General features: G+C 34.6%; 1 long non-coding RNA gene across 1 annotated transcript; it reads left to right on the forward strand.

Annotated features, from left to right (window-relative positions):
* The first annotated feature begins 274 nt into the window (after nucleotides 1–274).
* Nucleotides 275–7,123, forward strand: LOC136200696 (uncharacterized). Its single transcript, XR_010673451.1, has 3 exons — nucleotides 275–408; nucleotides 3,043–4,932; nucleotides 5,811–7,123. It is a non-coding gene; the product is annotated as an uncharacterized lncRNA (long non-coding RNA).
* The last annotated feature ends 14,135 nt before the right edge of the window (nucleotides 7,124–21,258 follow it).

Consider the following 21,258-nt stretch of genomic DNA (forward strand, 5'->3'; position numbering starts at 1 on the left):
ATCAATTCAATCAATAATGCCAAATCAATTCAACCAATTCAATCCATTAACCTAAAAGTAAGAATAACCTAAGGGGATGTTTGGTTTAAACTTCGGAATCCGAATCGGAATCGGAACAATAGTATTTTTAGAGTTTTAATTCATCTATCTAAGTAATATAAACTTATTCGTCTTGATATGCTGTGACCTTTGTTTTCTCAATTCATCATATATATATATAGATGATACAACATTATATTCTCAATAATAGTCTAATCCTCCATAATGAACAATAAAAGCACTAATGGATCCACATAAAATACAATAAAAGAAAAACTCAAATTTGAAGTTTTTCAAAAAAAGAAAAAACTAGATAGCCTTTTCTTCTGTGTCGCACACTTCTCCAGTTCATAGAATTTTTTTTCACAGGTTTGTGATAAGCTATTTAAATACTTGTTTTTTTTTATGTTGAATACCTAAGGGCAGCAGATGAATTTTGTTGTAATTAAAATCCATTAACCTAAAATTTAAATTAAAGGACAAAAAGATGTTAAACTAACCTGGCAGTGGTAGGGGCGAATTGGAGATAGTGGCCGCCGGCCGGCCGGAGAGGCAGGGGCGGAGACGCGTCGGAGGAGGAGAGGAGGAGGGGTGGGTTTGCTGTGGAGTGGAGGAGGAGAGGAGGAGGGGTTCGATTTGTCGTGCTGTGCGTTTGCTGTATATCCCTGCGTGCGTCTGTTTCTTTTGGTTTTTGTAAATGAAAACCATAAACCAAAACGACGTCGTTTTGGTAAAAAAAAATTCCCGGATGAAGGGGGGGCAAATGCCCCCTTTGACCCCCCCTAAATCTGTCCTTGATGTTAATTTCAGTGAAACCTTAACTTTTCTTTCTTTTACAACATAAATTGTTTGATCCCTATTTGATTTTGGATAACATGATCTCCATTTAACTTCTAGGTTTTCCAATAGTTTGTTGGTTCATTTACTCTCTTTTTTATGTTCTTTTTTGTATCTTTTATTGCTCTTTTGGTTTGGATGTTAGAGGAGAACAGTACAAAAAAATGGATAACTTAGTAGCCAAATTCTTCTCCAACTTAAAATGTAGATTATACGCAGGTAGTAAAATCGAGGAATATAATAATGCTCAATCTTGAATATTATACACGATTATCACTTAAAGATTTTGTTAGTCCCTTAGTAATATACGAATTAGTTCTAAGGGGTTAATGGAACTATTGAGGATTTAAAAAAAAAACTTTTTTACTATTAAGCATTTCTCACAGCACAAAACACAACTTTAAGTGCAAAGATTGAGGTTCAGAGGCAATGTTAGTTGATTTCCAACTAAGATTGCTTCAGTCTTTGATTCGGAAGACAACTCTTAGGGGACTTCCGAATTTTGCACGTTCAATATATTACTCTGATTAGTTTAATAGTTCCGAATTAATAAGCAAACAAACATATACGGAGTGAGAGTTAGAAGATGATACTCAGCAGATTTATCCTGGTTTGGCCTCTTGCCTACATCCAGTCTCCGGAATTCGTCTTCCAAGCTTTAATCCACTATTGAGCTCTTTCTGGTAGAGCACAAACCCTTACACTAAATATTGAGATATTACAGAGTACTTCCCTCTATAACCTACACTCAACTATCTAACTCTGTTTGATAAATACCGAACAAACAGAGCTTCCGAACTAATCTATAAGATTGATAGTTTTTGTTCTAAACGAAGAACACTTTAAAAGAGCTTAAAGAAAAGATTACACAGAGAAATATGAAAGTTTGTGTAACAGTTCTCGCTTTGCTTTGCTTTGCTTTTTGATTTGCTTGGAACTTCAAGAAAGTGATTCACTCAGAGTTTTGGTTTGTTGAAGATCAGTTCCAATGATGCAAATGAGAGGCCTTTTACAGTTGACTATTGAGGCAGAGATCATTTTGAAATTCAAAATAACCGTTGAGAGGGAAATGTTCATCTGTCATTTTCACTCTCAAGAGACCAGTGCCAGCAGCCAATTATCTTCTATCTTTTATCCGTTGGTTTGTCTATTGCGCTATTGTCCATAGTTGGTCAGAGTCAGTCTTGTTGGTCTAACCAAATCAGGCAAAGGTTTCGGGTTGACCAGGAGACAAGTCGTCTGTGGTTCTGAAACTTTCCTTATCTGATATGGCCAATGTCAGTTGTGAGCAGGTCAACTCTGTCTCTGTCCATCATCTAATGATCTTGTCCAACATGGCTTGATTCTTGTCTTATGGTTAGAGACATGGAAAGCTTCTAAATCATTCTATAGGCTGGGCTTAATGCTTTGAATCACAAGCCTTCTTGAATTGGGCTATCTTAAGGCCCAATTTAATTTCTTTGAACTATGGCTTATATTAATCAAACACTTCAATAAAAAAAATTAGTATAAATAAATAAATATTTTATTTTAATGTGTTATTAATTATAGAGATATTAATTTAATTTAATATTTTTGTCATAATCAAAATCAATGTGGAAATTGTGTTTCAACAGATTTATGTCAGGTGTTTGATTATATAAACTGAGTTTGGAAATTATCCATCTAGAAGTTTTTACCTATAATTCTATTTACAAGTATGAGCTCTATTGTATATTATAGGAGTTGTATATGTTTTAAGAGCTTTGGTTATGCCATCTTTCTGCCTTTCCATTATTGTGACATTTTGTACTATGAAAAGAAACATAGTTAATCAAATGGCTCACATACTTGCTTATTTTCTCTTCTAATAATGTTCTAATTGTAATGATACTATGTGAATATTTTCTCACAATCATGCTTTTTCTTGAAGCTCTTAAATTGTCAATATAAGGTCATCATGGTCATGTTTGTAGTTTAACTCTCCTTATTACTTTTTTTTTCATGTACATTGCGCTTTGTCAATGTCAATGAAGTCTTGTAAAGAGCATATGAAACTAAAAATTATTCATGGCCACAATCTACATGTATCTAAACATGAATATTTTAAATATGGCATTTTTTGTATTGAGCTTCAGTTTGTAGTTTCTCTAGGATTTTATCTATTTATTGTATTCTTCCTGTCAGTTTATTAAAAGAAGTTGAGGGAATACTCAGTACCTTCTCGAAAAACATACACCATGTTCTTGGAACAAAAGCATTCTGGTTAAGTATTTCAAGTGATTGGTGTTATTGTTGGTGTGAAATTCGATGAAAGTTTACCTTCGATTTTGACGGTGCTTGAAATGTTGGATAACTTAATTCTTTGGTGCTGAAAGTGGCTCAACATTTAGGTGAAAATATGGTGAGTACTATTTCTATGGATGGGACTAAAAGGCTTATCAAAGGATATATGATTTTGAATATTGCTTCTCATATGACTGTAAGTTGCAAGCTCTGAGTTTTTTTTCCTTATTATTTATTATTTTGTTTCATTTGGGTATTGAATGTTTCTTTATGTCAATTTATATAATGGAGATATTTGCAATGTTTTAAAACCGGACCGAAGATCGAACTGGTGTGATTATTGGATCAATGGTTTATTGATTCAATCGGTTGAACCGGATGATGTCATAAATATTATATATATTAATAAATAAAACTAACTATGATAAAAAAAATCAATACATAATTTTCCTATTTAATTTCCTTTCTAATCGAGTCAACTCAATTTACAATTTATTTTGAGAGTGTAGGCTTGATATTAGAAAACCAAATATAAAGGATCAATGATAAGTTATATAGTTGTTTTTAAAGGTAAGTCATATAGTTTTATTAAATTATTTAATTGTGGTTTAGAAAGCCCTACTCATTTTTGTTTTTACCTAATATAGCTTTACAGCATTCAGTCAAACTTCTTTTGCTGCAGCCATCTCTTTCACTTCACCTCCTCCATCTCCTCCATGGCAGCCATCTCTTCCGAATTCAATTAATCTCACTCTCCTATCCTCATTTTCAAGAGTTGCTTCTATTATCCAGAAGAATAAAAAAGGAAAACAAAACGTTATTAGGAATTGGTCGGCCGGAAGAATTAGATTTGTGAAAATTGATCACTGAAATTGGCACCATACAGCTCCCCTGCCGTCTTTGCTTCGCCATTGTCCATTTTCCTTGACCGCCGTTCTTCTCTGATCTACTATCAGGCCACCACCACCTCTCTTCACCGTCTACTTTGTTTTTCATCGGAATAATATTTTCATTCTTTAGAACCGGGGTCAATCCGGTTCATCAGTTTAATACCTGTTCACCGGTTTATCTCGGTTCTGAACGGGCTAACAACATCGAACCTTCTACCCTATAATTAGACCGGATAGATGGTCACGGTTGCACCAGTCGAATCGGCCGGTGCGATCCAGTTTTTAAAACACTTGATATTTGCAAGCTATAAGGTTTCCTTGTATATTCTATTCATGTTAATTCTTTTTTATCAATTTATTTGAAGCTAGTTTGAGAGTCTAGTTAGTTCTGGCATTCTTTTTTAATGAATTTTTGCTAGTGGCAGCGACGTCCTTTTAAAATGGACTCTCTATGCTCTTTTGTTTGCTATTTGTTGTTTCTTTATGATGGTCCTTCATTTTCAATATTGTTCTATTCTCATCATGATCATGATTTTCCAAACATGAACTCAATATTGTTTTTTGATTCTGCATAAGGAATGCAACATGACACTACTAAACCGAAATCCTAGCTTTCTAGAGCAAACAAGGAGGCAACAAAGAAATAGGTGCCTCTCGTACTTGAAGGCGATGTATATAATATACTAGAAAATAAAATAAGTGCACAATGGAATTAATATCTAAGGTAAAATATTTTTTTGTAAGCAATACATTTTAAATTGCATGTATTTTTCTAATTCACATCTAACCTAATGATCAGGGGAACATGACAACCCCTTCTTATTTTGCTTTCACTGATATCGAACGTTTGATAGGTGTTGCTTCTAAAAATCAAGTTGCTACGAAATCAACACTATTCTTGGTATGTTTTATGTTCTTAAGTTTAACAATGTTTTATTTTTCTCTTATTTATTGTCATGTTCAAAATTTGGGTGTAAATCATAATTTTGATTCTACTAGTTCCTGTTCTATGGTGGTTTGCTAGGACTCTATGTTGTTGTTTGATATTGCTTATGCAATTATTCATTTACTAATGCTTCAAGTTGGTTCTTTTTCTAGAAACTACATTAAAATATTGGTAATGAAACAATTTTATACTACGAAGCGGACATTTTTGGTATCTTGAAGCTCATATTGGCATTGGACGTAATTACATATTAGAAACATAATCTATATTCAATTGAATCCTATTTTCATTTAGTCTCCTGTTTGGAAAGCAATGAAAGCTAAACCTCTAATCCCCACAAGAGAAACCTCCCTCCCTACTTAGTAGAGCCACTACTGAAGCAGCCAACAATAATAAAAAATAATTCATCCCTTCTTTTCCAATAACCCTCCTTTAAATACTAATAACTCCTACCCTAAATACATGTACTAATATCTTATACTTGAAATGCACATATCCCCTACACCACCCTTTTCAAAATATTCCTACTAATGGACTAGACTATTCTGTATCAGCTAATTTGAGGACATTTTAATCATATAGTTATTAAATTGAATGTATTCTTTTAATTAATTTATTCCAAACACCCCTTTAGTGGACCTAGGAGCAGGGGATTTAATTTATTATTAGAAATCAAATGGCTGCTAATAAATTATCTTCTTAACCTTGTGTCAAATTATAATGTCGAATGCAATTCATTTTCTATTATACTTGTTCTAATTGTTGACATTATAGATAATATTTTCATTTTTTTTACACTAATGATCTATTTATACTTGTACATGACTTTACAGAACCAAAACGATTTATTGGTATGAGATACTATGTTGCCTCTGCATAGAGTGATATGAAGCATTGGCCATTTAAGGTAGTTGTTGGTCATGTTGATAAGCCTATTGATGACTATTGGAGTATTTCTGATAGATTACCGTCTCTGTGGGGGCGTCGTTGGGTTCGACGGGGGGAAGTTCCGATGCCAAAGTCAGTATAGAAGAACAAGAGAACAAATTGAATTGACAAAGGGTAAGTGAATGTGTACCTTGATAGCTCGAGATACTAGCTATATATAGTCATGAAGTTGTAACCTTTAGTAACTTAGAAAGTCTCCATTAATGCTCCATTAATGGTGGTTACTGATTCCCTTTAAGCATGTCCGTTTAGGAAATTGATTGCTTATTAATGGTCTTTAGTGCGAGATAGGCTCAGCTGTTTCAATAGCGAATTGGGCGGTTATGGTGATTCGACTTTTAGGTTCGCCCGCGAATCTCTTGTGGTGAGATATTGGTGATCCGCCTGTCGGATCCCTCTGCTCAATACGCTATGATACGCCAGTATCAGGTGATCAACATGTGGCCGTTTTAGGCGAATATCCTTTTTGATCATTGGGATAATATCACAATGTTATCACCTATAATTGTTGTTACACACATGGGTGAGGAGAAATACATCTTTGTTGTGGAGATTTCATTTATGGGTCTTACTAAAATGTGTGAAATAGTTAAGGGATATCTTGGATCAACTCTAAAAAATGTGATTGTAACTGTCTCTACTTATTTCTCTGTTTCTTAGCGCCAGGCAACCGACTGGTCTTAATGTTATGCGCATAATCAGTGAACCCTACAGCTGCAACCATTGCATATGGTCTTGACAAAAAGTCAATAATCATTTGGATAATAACATTTTGATCCTTAATTTGGGGGTCGGAACTTTTGATGTCTCACTTTTTAGGGTTGAAAATGGTATATCTAAAGTGAAGTACACTAAAGGTGACATCCAGCTCGGAGGTGAGGACTATGAACTAGTTCAAGAGTTTAAGAGGAAGCATAATAAGCATATCTATGGAAATCATAGAGCTCTTAGAAGGTTGAAGATTGCCTGTGAGAGGGATACGAGACTCTCTCATCCACTATGCAGCCAACTATTGAGATCAACTCTTTGTGTGAGGGTATTGATTTCTACACAACCGCAACTCAGTGCCATATTCGAGTCGATTTCTATGAATAAATTGCATGTGTTTAGTAATGTTTTACCTTATATATATGCACTAGTAATGGTACTTTTTCCATGTAGGAATTTCTTTTCTCACAAGCGGGAGGTTGGTTTAAGCAAGAAGAATTATTTTGTAGATTGAACTTCGAAGATTTTTGTAGTTTCTAAAGAATACAATGTTTACTATGTTAAATATTTTTCTCGCAAACATGTTATTTTAATAATGGAATATTTTCTCATTTATATAAACTTTTTGTGTTTTCTTTTTAAATTTTAGTGAATATTGTAATTTCACAATGTCTATTAATTAAATGACAATAAGTATTTTATTATTATTGTCAATAGAAGTGTACTTTTAATGATAACATGATTGTCACTAATTAATACGCTTAGCTGATAGACTAATGTTAATGTGACAAAAATGATATTAAACATAATGTCATTAAATTAAATTATATGAATATTTTTCAATTTAACTATTTTTTATGATAGAAAATGCTTTTTTGTCACTTAAATATTTAGTTTTTATGACGATGTTAAATTTAAAGTGACAAAAAATATGATAGTTATAATGTCAACATGGTTCTATATTTTCAGTCCTGTATTAAAACTTTGTCACTTTAACTATATAATTAGATGATAAAAAATGAATTATGTCATTTAAATATTAACTATTCATGACGAAATGTATTCTAACATGACGAAATATTTATAATAATAATGACAAAATAAGCGTTACTATAACAAAATAGGTAACACATGTTCTTTTCGTCAATAGAAAACTAAATCAATTATGACAAAACAAAATTTGTCATATATACATAAAATGATGCTTCTACTGTGACGATCATTTTGACGTAGATTTTTCATCACCTAACATGTATTTTCATATCCTAATTAAAATCCAATTTTAATTAATTAATCCATTAACTCTATGTTGTTTTCTTTTCATTCTTATTTTGGTATTTTAATTTTGTTTCTTTTCTCATTTTCTTTTATATTGTTTGTTTCCTAATCCTCTAATTTCGGACCTTCAATTTTTGTCCTCTTCTTTATAGTTATCTTTTAAATTAGTTTTATTTAGATCATCGTTACCATTTTAATTACTATTAGCTATTAATTAGTATTCAAATTAATATATTATACGCCTTTATTAGTTTATTTAGGTTATTATTATTATTATTATCATAATAAAAATAAAGAGGAAGAAGACAGAGAAAAATAGAAAAGAAAAAATAGAGCTAATTAATAGAGAGCTAAATCCAGCCTAAGAGCAGGGGGGGTCTTGGTATAAGGCAAGCTAAGGACAATAATAAAGTCCTGTTAATGAAGCTTCTTTGGAGAATGTGGCAATCCCCCTCCTCCCTTTGGGTTCGTCTTCTGTGCGGCAAGTATAGGAAAGATAGAATCTTTGGTGGCCCGAAGGAGAGGGTTGTCAGCTGTTCCTTCCTCTGGAAATGGCTTAGTGCTGTTTTTGCTGAGTTCTGTACGGGGATTGGCTTGGAGGTGGGTAATGGGAGATCCATTAGTTTCTGGTATGACACCTGGATTGGTGACAAACCGTTGATTGAGGTGTGCATCGCCCCTCCACCGAATGATCTCCTCTCCTGGAGAATTGCTGATGTGGTGGACTCGGAGGGAGACTGGATCTGGTCTAAGTTCGACTCCTTTCTTAGCCTGGAGACCCTCCTTAATATTAGAGGTGTGAAGATTAGTAATCAGGAGGAGGATAAGGACAAACACTGCTGGGCCTTGACTAATAATGGTTCTTATTCTTGCAAATCGGCCTATGAAGCTTTTACCCCTAATAGGGCTGATCCTCCTTTGGAAATTTGGAAGTCCATTTGGGCCCTCAAAGTCCCCTACCGCATTAGGAGTTTCCTATGGCTGGGAGTCAAAGACAGGCTCCTCACGAATGCAGATAGACACAGAAGGCACTTGGCTGTATCTGGTGCCTGTAGCAGATGCAGCGGCCATGTGGAAACCTTGTGCCATGCTTTGAGGGATTGCCCGAATAGTAGAAAGGTTTGGGAAGGGGTCCTTCCTCACCACATCCTTCCTTCCTTTATGGGGTTCTCTGATATTGACTGGTTCTCTGAAGGCGTTAATGGGAATTTGTTGGCCAGTATGGAGCACGGGGCTATTCTCTTCGCTATTATTTGTCACCAAATGTGGAAATGGAGGAATGAAGAGTTATTTGCTGAGAAGACTGTCTTTATTCCTGACCTCCGGTTTTACTTCTCGAAAAAACTCTCTGTTATTACAAAGAGTTTTGAAGGAGAGCCCCTGGTTCACCCCTCCCCGGTTAAAGAGGTCCAGTTAGTTGGTTGGAGGAAGCCCAGGGAAGGGGTTGTCAAGTTGAATACGGATGGCTCCTGCCTTAGTAATGGCAGAATTGCTGCTGGTGGAGTTCTTCGGGATGCTGGTGGCGCCTGGCTGGCTGGGTTTACCCATAACTTAGGTACGGGCTCCTCCTTTACTGCAGAGCTCTGGGGGATCTTGTCTGGCATTAAACTGGCCATTCGCATGGGTGTTAAAAGACTTTCGGTGGAGTCTGACAATTTGGAGGCTATCAACAGGATTTCGGATAGACAGGCTGTTTGTCTTAAGAGTCAGAATCTCATTAAAGCCATCTTGAGGCTTCGTCCTGCCTTCGATTCTCTTACCTTCTCCCATATTTATAGGGAGCAAAACCGCGTGGCGGATCGCTTGGCAGCTGCTGGGCATGGAGGGATGTTAGGTGTTTCTACCCTTTCCGTTCCTCCTTCTTTTCTGTTACCTTCTCTTCTTGAGGATAGGATTGGGGTCAGTCTTCCTAGACTGATCCCGGGTTAGGTTTTTGTTTGTTTGTTTTTTTTTTCTTCCCTTCTTACCAAAAAAAATAGAGAGCTAAATCAGCCTTCCTAGACTGATCCCGGTGTAGGTTTTTTGTTGGTTTTGTTTTTTTCCTTTCCTTTCTTACCAAAAAAAAAAATAGAGAGCTAAATTATACAAAAATAAAATAAATGAGATGAAGACGAGGCTTCATTGTTTTGATGATGATGGCTATTTTAAGACGAGGCTTCATTACTTGGAGATGAAGACGAGGCTTCATTATTTTGATGATGAACCCTTTGCTTTCCAGAACTATTTTTACTAATGCATTATATCTTTTAGCAAGTAATTTTCTAGAATCTGGTTTAGGATTTCTCTGATTGTTTAGGGTAGGTGGCCAACCGTACCCCAATGTGTGAACCTTTGTGAAGGTTAGAAGCTTTTATTCCTGGTGAGGAAGTTAAGCTGCCTTAGGCGATCGATTTGCTTCCTATCTTTGAGGTGAATCGATCCGGCGCCAGGTCTTGAGACTCTTCTTTGGGAAGAGTATTTGAGAGTGTAAAGTTCTCACGTCTGAGAAATGTTTTAACTCTGTCTCTGACGGCAATCAATTGTTTCTTATCTTTGAGGTAGATCGATCCGCCGCTGAGATTATTGTCCGATTGTTTGTAAAACTTAAGTACAATTGTTTTAATCCTTATGGTCGCCATTTACTTTTACGTTTGCGTAAGTAAATATATAAGTTTGTAGGATTTAATATGGAGTAGGTGGCCAGCCATACTCCGTTGTGCGAACCTTTGTGAAGGTTTGAAGCTGTTCTATTCCTTCTAGAGGAAGTAAAGCTGCCTAGGGGATCAACTTGCTACCTATCTTTGAGGTGAAGCAATCCGCCCGTAGGACTTGTGAACCCTTCTTTGGGAAGGGAGTGAGAGAGTGTAAAGTCCTTGCGTCCAAGGAATGTTTTAACTCTTTCTCGAATGGTGATCATCTAAAGATGGATCCGCCCATGAGAGTGTTCTCCTATCTTTGAGGAGAAAGTTGAGGGTGTAATGATCTCATGTTTGAGACGATTTTAACCCGCTTTTGATGGTGGTCAATCCTTTTCCTGTCTTTGAGGAGAGAGTTGAGCTCATTTGAAAGCTCCTGAGGGTCTGTGCTTCTTATCTTTATGGAAAAAGGATCCGCCCGTGATGGGATCAATTGTCCTATCTTTGAGGTAATTGATCCACCTGTGGAACTTTTCATTCGCCAGCCACTGGGCTTATATCAGCACTAAAAGCTAGGCAAATGAATATAAGAAGTATGGCGAGAAAGAATAAATTATAAAATATAGGATACTATAACAGTTTAATGCACATATAAGAATATGTAAAATACTGATTTTTAGGCCCATGGTTCCATCTTTTCTGAGCAACTAGAACCGCATCCTCAATGATGTTTAACTTATGAGTAATCACATCTGGGCTTACTCCTGTGGGGATCTCATTCTCCTATGTAAATACGCTTTCAGACTCAATGAGAACTTTTTTAACATCCTCTTTGATCTCAAGTTTTAATCCTTTGGCGATCCGCACCCGCTTTCCATCAGCAATAAGGAGTGTTTCTGTGTCGCCCAAAGCTGTAGTGACAAGTTAATATTTCTCACCTTCGTCCTCTTTGGATTGTGGGCGGATTGATAGTGACGCAGAGTATAAGTCTCTTTAGCCACCTTTTGGTTCCCGCTAATCATTACTCCTCCTTTGCTGGTGGGAATGTACATTGTCAGACGACGGATGGAAATTAGGGCTGCAACATCTGGCCCTTGGTCTGGATAGTGTGACCCGTCACTCCAATGATGTCAACAATGGTTGTTTCTATTTGGATCGGATCAACCTTTAGTTTGGCGAATGCACCTTTGGTGATGACATTGCGAGAACTGCCCGTGTCTTTACTCGCTTTATTTTATCTCCCATCCTTGAATTGCCATTGTTACTACCAATGCATCTGCATATGGAGAGATTACTGGACCTGTTTCTGCAAAAGGAGCAATGGAGGGATGTTTTATCCAGAGAGGATATTTTTGCTTTTTCCACGGGTGGCTGATACACTGGTCCATCTGCTATGACATTAATGACACTTTTGAATTTATTTTTGGGATCTGTCTTCTGCTTGTCATCTTGTTATTTGTTATTCTGGACAAAGCTATCTAGTTTGTCATCTTGTAGTACGCTTTGGCGTTTCTTCCAACGGTTACATGCTCCCCTCCTTTGGGTTCGGGATATGTAATGTCCCGCTTATATTGAATCTTTTCTTTTATATTGTGGCAAGTTGGAAGCTTTAAACATTCTGTCCGCTTCGTACCCCAGGATCCGTGCTGTGAATGGAGAATTCATGTTAACTTGATGGCGTACCTTTCTGCATTGTTCTCTTGTCTATATAGAGCGGTATGCCCTCATCTTTCAATCTCATCATCCGTGTTTTCAATGTTGAATCGTGATGGTAAATCCGGCTCTTGATCTTGATATCGATCATGTTGAGGTTATGCTTGGAGCTATGGTTTAACGCGGATGGATGTTGTCACAACCGTGGGAGCCATTTTATCTAGCTTCGAATATCTTGTCTCCGCATCCTTCAACATTTTGCTAAAATAATAGATGGAGAACTGCTGACCTTCTTCTTCTTGAATAACCACGGTGCATATAGCTTTATCCATGACAGATTGATACAAATGCAGGTCTCCCCTTCAGATTGGTCTGCTCATCAAGGGTGGTTCTGCTAGGAATTGTTTTATACCTTGATATGCTTGTTGACAATCTTTCTAGTATGATGATCCGCCCGTTCAACCTCTGGATCTTTCTCACCCATTGTAGGGTTTTCATTTAGGCGCTCTTTTCACATTTTTCCTCGCATGGCTTTTATTTAGGCACTCTTTTCACCTTTTTCCTCGCAAGGCTTTTATTTTATCTGGATTTGCTCTAACTCCTTTTTGGCCAATGACATAGTCAAGGAATTTTTCTGAAGTGACTCTGCATATACACTTTTTTGGATTGAGCTTTATTTTTCATATCAGTGTTTGCACTGGTTGTAGTATTAGCAACTCCCTTGTACCTGTGGGTTAGCACTGAAAGAACTCCAGAAGTGGGGCATACTCTTTCCATTATTAAAAGATTGTGGTAAGTCATAAAAGCTATATTCACTTACATTGAGGATCAATGGCTTGATCCATGGAACATACTTCATAGCAAAAGAATGTTTGCATTTGCCTTGTTGGCAAATATCATGTATGATGCAATTCTCTTTATGGAATTTTTAATTCATCTTGGAATCAACTTAATAATTCCTTCGCGTTGGTCCCTGACTCTAGAATGAACTTAGTCAAATGATAAAACCGAGTAAATATTATATGTCAAACAAATTCATAATAGAATTTTAATCGTGCTTGTTTTAATAATAATATCACGTATAACGGTCATAACCATAAAGATTGCTACTGCACATGAATATCATAATGAATTCTTAATAAATAACCATAATGAGAATGGTTTAAGAATAATGTCCTTTTGTATTTCAATGCACATTAATATCCAAGATAGCATATTTATTTTAAACGTCATAAAAGTTATGACATTCTATATTAGGTAAGATATCTTACATAGTTGCTATTTACTTGCAATTAATATTGTGCATCCATACATTAATGGCATTCAGAGATCATTAAAGCCTCATTTGAATGAGGTGTAATTAAAGAAATGTAAGTGATGATTTAATAATATAGTTATATATAAAATTACTCTTATATCATTTCATTTGTACGAATAAAATAAAAGAGAAAGGGTAATTTTGGAAGAAAAATACATGTACCATGATTCTCCTCCAATTTGGAGTGTAAGGAAAATTACTCAAAATCCACTATCACCTACCTTCACATACAATCCTCCAATCTTTAAGAAATTCTCATGTATATCCTAAGAATTTCGCATAAATTAATGTTCTGATCCGAAACCGACACTTGCACTATTTTGTAGTTAGCTCAGGATATGAAAGTTTTGTTTATCCAATTTGGTAATTCATCAGTCCATAATGGCTTTAATAGTTAGGGACAATTACATGATAATTACAAATAGACTCAATATTTTCAAGTCTCTTGTGTTGGTAACAGAAATTCTAACAATGTCAAATAAACAGTTTTTATATGAATAGACACATCCTTGTAAAAAAAGGAATGAAATAACTGTTTGACAAAACAATATTCAAAAATATGAATTTTTGATATTAAAAGTACTATATAGGAGAAAAGCTATATATAGATGGTGAATTCTACAAGGAAAAACCAAATATGATTTTTTTTTGTACTTTTTTCTAATAGTTATATGCATGTTCATCCAAAAGACCGACCAGATGTAAATAATTTATAATTACATGGGCCCTTTTATGATATTTTAATATCAAATGACAAAATCACATTGAATGGATGATTTTTTTTTGTAAATCCCAAGATTACGGGTCTTATACATGCGTTTGTACTAATTCAATGATAATATCATATTACACTTGTCATGCATAAAAATATGAGGGCATAGTAAGCATGCAAGATTTAATGAAAGATTTGTGTCTATGACTTCATCTTTCACAGTTTATTAGATTTATCATTATAACATGTAATGATATTCATAGCACTTTATAAGAGTGAGGGATCTCAATTTTCTTTAATTAAAAATGGAATAAGAAATGGGAGGAAACTTATCTTTTTCATCATAAAGTTCCAGATTTAATGTAGAAAACTCTTTCCCACCAATATATGGAGAACTGTATCTTTGGATAGATTTGTTGTACTGATTGAGCCAAGGTTTGAGATTGTGATTTCTATTCCGTTGACTCCATTGTTTTGTTCTTTGTGAAACTCTATACAATCAAGATTTTGTGATCTTCTGTTTGTTAGAGGTCCACGCTCACCGCACCAATTGATAACTTGTGGAAAAATCCTTGATCGGAGCACTTCCCTGTGAGGTGCCGTTGGGATCGGCCGGGGACACTCCGATGCCAAAGTCAGTAATATTTCTGAGAATAAACTGTAAGCACAAAAGTAGAGAATCAGTAAGTGTACCTTTGATCCTAGGAAGCTGGGGGTATTTATATAGGTTTCTGTAACCTTCAACATTAATGAGGAAGCAGGTGAAGAGTTGTGTCATTACTCATCTTTAATTGCTATCAATTCTCCATTAATCCCAACATTTAGCATTGAAACCCTCAGAGTTGAGGTATTCGAACAGTCAAGTCTTTATTCCCCTTTAATGGCTATTAATTGCCATTTAATTGTATTTATTCCCATTCATGGATGGTAATAAAGGCGCCTTTTGGTATTCTTAGATCTGTCAAGGCGTATGTACGCTCTCCTTGAGAGCTATGGCGGGTCTCCACTACTCGCTCTCATCGGGCGTATCTCGTTATGGCGTATCTCGCCATGGTCAACGTGGTGTGGCATAATGCTAGAGACTCCTTCCTTTTCCTTATTATTTGCATATTCGCCCCTGCATTAATCCTGCATTAATTATCATTAAATATCTCTTTTAGAATGAATAATGGTTTGCCATTATTTATATTAATTTTCCCTTATTCCTTATTCAAAGAATAATTTGGGTTGTTATCATACACCACCACCTCCGCCCTCGGCTTCCACCTCTTTGATTGTCTATCGTCTCTTTGCCAAGCCGTTCACTCTTCGTTTGGATGTCTACACTAACTAGATAGCCCTAGCTGTTAACTTAACAAAAAATGAATGGATAAATATGAAGGTTGTTGACAATGGTTCAGGGACGGCAAAAAAAGGTTGGAAAAATATGTGAGTGCTTATTGGTAAAAACTCACTGTGGAAAAGAATTAGGAGAAATGGACGGAGAAGATGGGTTGTTGTTGGGATTCAGAGAGATGAAATAATTTTTCTAATTATTGGAATTTTTTTTATTAAATGTCATGTGTCTAAAATCAATTGGTTATGGCATACCACATCACAATATGATGTGGTATGCCCGACATACTATATAATTTCTTGTCATGACCTAAACTAGGTCATGACCGATGCATAAATTAAGATAACATTAACTTATGCTAGCCTTAATTCTGAACTATAGAAACTCCAAAATTAACTAACAAAGTATCAAAATCAATTCAATTACATCGTAAATTCTTAAAGGGACCATATAGCACTCCATTAATGCGCTTTCAATTTGGATGGAATCAAGCGCTCGAAGAAGTCCTGTTTTAAGTTATGATCAAGGCTTTGATAAAATTGTGAAAGTTTTAACCTTAAACCAACAAAGAATTCTCAAGGTAAATTTGGAAGAATTGAAAAAATCTCTAAATCTTAGAACTTTAACTCTCAATGAGAAAGATTATGAAATTTTGATTTGATAAAGATGAAAAAAGTTTCATACAACTTTGTAAAAGGAGAATTTACACCCTTTTAACCCTAAGGGGTAAAATTACCTCAACGCCTAACTAATTAAAAGATAACGAAATACAGATAGAAAGGTTAAAAACGTCAAACATACAAAGAAACAATATTTATACCTGTAAGTCCCCTATTTTAACAGATGACTCACCATGCAACTTGATTTTGAGCATGTTTAATTTCGAATATGGAAATATGCACACAAAAAAAAGAAGAAGAAGTTGAAACTTTATATCTTAGCTTTGGATAGCAATCTGAATCACATCAATCCAAATTCATACGAAAACGTTATACCCAAAATACAAACTAGTGTTGAATCTGGAAAGTGTTTGAAAATATTATACTTTGCTTCTTTGGTGTAATTTAGGGATTAAAGTACCTGACTCGACGAGTTAGAGTGTATTTTAATTCATTCAGATTGTTTTCGACTCCAATGCTTTGTTTCGCATCCCTTTTAGTTTAATGGTTTCCCATAGTCTGTTTTGCTCATTTTCATCAACTTGGTGCTATGATTAGTGATGACTCATTTTTGGATCAAAATTACTTTCACTGAAAGTATAAAAAAAATGCTTTTAAAAAATAGCAAATTAACAAAGTGAATAGATTGATGAACAAGAACACTTTGATTATTGAATTGAGAAGGATTCCAATCACAGAAAAACCAGCAAGTCGGAGAAGAAGATCTCAGTTTTAGAGAGGAAAAGAAAAAGATCAAAAGTTACCCAACTGACTCTAACAGTCAGTATAAATACAAGGCTATATTAGCCAAATACCTAAACTACCCATATGAATAATAATAATTACAATTTAATCCTTTAACAACTAAACTAAACCTTATTACCACCCCTCAAGCTGGACTACATATAGTTAACAGACCCAACTTGTTGATGAAAAAGGAAAACTGCTTTGTTGGTAAGGCTTTTGTTAAAATGTCAGCCAACTGATGAACAGTAGGAACTGCTAATGGATGAATAAGCCCTGCTTTGTGCTTTTCTCTGACAAAATGACAGTCCAATTCAATGTGTTTAGTGCGCTCATGGAAAGTTGAGTTGCTTGTCAAGTAGATAGCTGAGTGGTTATCACAAAATAATGGAATTGGCAGTTTATTCTTTACTCCCATAAATTGTAGAAGATATGTTAACCATTGAACTTCAGCAGCAACAGAGGTCGTTGCCCTGTATTCAGCCTCTGTTGAAGATCTTGATATTGTGACTTGTTTTTTACTTTTCCAGCTCACCAAAGAATTACCCAAAAATACACAAAAACCTGTTACAGATCTTCTTGTGTCAACAAATGTTGCCCAGTCAGCATCAGAAAATGCTTTCAGAGCCAATTCTGACTTGTTAGAGTAAAACAATCCCTGTGCATGAGATTTCTTCAGATATAAAAGCACTCTTTTTGCAGCTGCAAGATGAATATCAGTTGGTTTTGATAAAAACTGGCTCAGATTGTTGACTGAGAAAGTAATATCAGGTCTTGTGTTTGTAAGGTAGATCAATCTCCCAATTAATCTTCTGTACACAAAAGCATCCTTCAATAAGACTCTTTGATCCTTTGACAACCTTAAAGATGGATCCATTGGTGAATCTTCCGGTTTAGCTGCTAACAAACCTGCATCATGCAAAAGTTCTAAAGTATACTTTCTCTGTGAAATATGAATTCCTGAAGAGTTTCTTGCAATTTCTAAACCAAGGAAAAACTTCAAGTTACCCAAATCCTTGATTTTAAACTCATCATTTAAAGTTTTCTTAACATTACTAATTTCCAACAGATCACTGCCAGTCATTATTATATCATCAACATAAACTAAAAGAATAGTAATTAAACCAGAATTAATCTTAATAAACATAGAATGTTCAGATTCACATTGATTATAACCATGTAACTGTAGAAAACTAGTTAATCTAAAATTCCATTGCCTACTGGCTTGTTTTAAACCATACAAAGATTTCTGTAGTTTACATACTAATCCTGGTTTTGGCAAAATTAAACCTTCTGGAGGTTCCATATAAACCTTTTCATCTAATTCACCATGTAAGAACGCATTATTAACATCACATTGGTATAAAGGCCAATTTTGAATAGAAGCAAGAGCTAAAAGAAGTCTTACCATGCTCAACTTAACCACATGAGAGAAAGTTTCCCTATAATCTATACCTTCTATTTGGGTATACCCTTTTGAAACTAAACGAGCCTTGTGTCTCTCTATAGTGCCATCACTTTTTAACTTTGTTTTAAACACCCACATTCTTCCCACTGTCTTCTTCCCTGGAGGCAATTCAACTAAAGTCCATGTCTTAGTTAAAGCTAAAGCATGTAATTCAGCATCCATAGCTTTTCTCCAACATTCATGTTGAACTGCTTCTTTATAAGTTTTAGGATCAGGAACACTAGTGAGGTTAAGAACATAATTATGATGTGCAGGGGATAAATGACTATAACCTATAACATCAGATAGAGGATATTTCACAGAATTTATGTCACTTAGCAATTGGTTACAATGGTAATCACTTAGATAATTAGGTGTATTCCTAACCCTACCAGATTTCCTAACAGGCAAAGATGTGTCTAAAACTGTCTCATTGTTAATATCACTAACAGGATTTAAATCATGAACAAGCTCATGTAATAAACTATCATCACCAGTTTCAGCCTCTATATTAACATTTAAAGTTTCCCTTGTAGCATGCATAGTATCATTATTACTAATACTTTGACTATGAGCAGAGCTTGAGGGTTGAACAACAATCTGAGCATCCACCTATTGAACAGGTATTTGCATAGAAGGACTTTGTTCCTCAAAAACAGGTGCCAAGCTTTCCAACAAATCAATACTTATATGTGAATCAGCTACATCAGAAATAACAAAAGATTGGCCACCATGCTTATAAGGAAAAACATGTTCCACAAATTTCACATCCCTTGAAACTGTGTAAGAATGAGTAACTAGATTAAAAACTTTATAACCCTTAACATTAGGTTTAAATCCAACAAAAACACAAGGAATTGACCTAGCATCAAATTTTGATTTTCATGTGTTTAAATTGACAATATAAACTAAACTACCAAAAACTTTCAAATTATCATAAACTGGTTCTTTACCAAACAACTTTTCAAAAGGAGTTTTGTTCTTTAAAACAGGTGTAGGAAATATGTTAATTAAAAATGCTGCATGTAAGATACAATCTGACCAAAAAATCAATGGCAAAGATGATTGAAATCGTAATGATCTAGCTACATTTAGTAAATGTTGATGCTTCCTTTCAACAATGCTATTTTGTTGAGGTGTATAGGGATAAGAAAACTGATGCACAATTCCTTTTTCTATACACAAACTTTCTATTTTCAACTCAGGAGCATTATCACTTCTAATAGTTTTGATCTCTTTGTCAAAATGAATTTTGACATAGGCATAAAACCCCTGTATGCAATTAGGTGCCTGCGATTTATTCTTAAGAAGATAAATCCACGTATACCTACTAAAATCATCTATAATGGTAAGAAAATATTTATAACCAGCATGAGTTTCAGTATTAAAAGGACCTTATACATCCACATGAACTAATTCAAAAACAGAAATAGTTACAGTCTCACTTAAAGGAAAAGACAATCTTTTCATTTTGGCTAAAGGGCATATATTGCAATCAAAATGTACATCTTTATTACAATCAGCAGAAATAGGCAATCCACCTATCATTCCTAGCTTTGAAAAAGGAAAATGTCCCAACCTATGATGCCATAATTCCTTGGCAGAAAAAGGTGGTGGTTTATTTGCAAGAAATTGAGCAGTAACCGCAGAAACAATACTACTAGTTGAAGTACATTCTTGAGACAGAATGTACAGGCCATTGCACATTCTAGCTGAACCAATCATCAGCTGAAGATGTGTGTCCTGTATAACACATTTTCCATCAGCAAATACACAAGCAATCTGAGAATGCTCATTTAATCTACTAACAGAAATAATGTTAAACTTAAAACTAGAAATGTAGAACACATCATGCAATACAATATGAGAATTAATTCTAACATCCCTTATCTGCTGTACTGCTATTTGCTGATTGTTAGGCAATCTAACAATAACATGGGTCACTGTACGCAAGTTGATAAAACAACTTAAATTATTGCTTATATGGTCTGTAGCACCAGCAAGTCACACTTTGATTATTGAATTGAGAAGGATTCCAATCACAGAAAAACCAACAAGTCAGAGAAGAAGATCTCAGTTTTAGAGAGGAAAAGAAAAGATCAAAAGTTACCCAACTGACTCTAACAGTCAGTATAAATACAAGGCTATATTAGCCAAATACCTAAACTACCCATATGAATAATAATAATTACAATTTAATCCTTTAACAACTAAACTAAACCTTATTACAAATATTCAATAATTTCTTAGTTTTTTAATAAGAAAACATTTGAATGATTTTTTTTTTTTAAATTTCTTCCTTTAGATGAAGGTTGTGACAACACCTTATATATAGTTTGTTTCGTTAGACAATCACTCAATATTGAGTAAAAAATAAAAAATAAAAAATATTCAATAAAAAATAACACAGTTTGTTTAATTTGATAGTTACAATTTTTGTTGTACAATCCAATAATCGATTTTTCGCATTTGTTTATTCACATAAACTCACAACACCAGTATATATTTTAAAACATAAGTGCATATATAAAAGCAACATTTTTTTTCTCTCTAGAGTAGCTTTTAGAATTGATTTATATCTCAATTTCTCACGTAAATTTTATCACTTTATACAACATTCGTACCATTTCACATTTTAGTATATAATTTTTATTTTATCTCACTAATATATACGATTTTATGAGTAATTTTCTAATACAGTGTACAATATATAAAAATGACCGGTTAATGCAAAGTCAACATATGCCACAAGCAGTTTGACCGGTCAAAAATTCAAAAATTAAACTACCACATACGCAATTACTAAAATACCCTCATTTGGATTTTCTTCCTAAAAAACGTTTCTCTCTTTTAAATCCCTTTC

This window comes from Euphorbia lathyris, chromosome 7, assembly GCF_963576675.1.
Source record: "Euphorbia lathyris chromosome 7, ddEupLath1.1, whole genome shotgun sequence".
Lineage (NCBI taxonomy): Eukaryota > Viridiplantae > Streptophyta > Magnoliopsida > Malpighiales > Euphorbiaceae > Euphorbia > Euphorbia lathyris.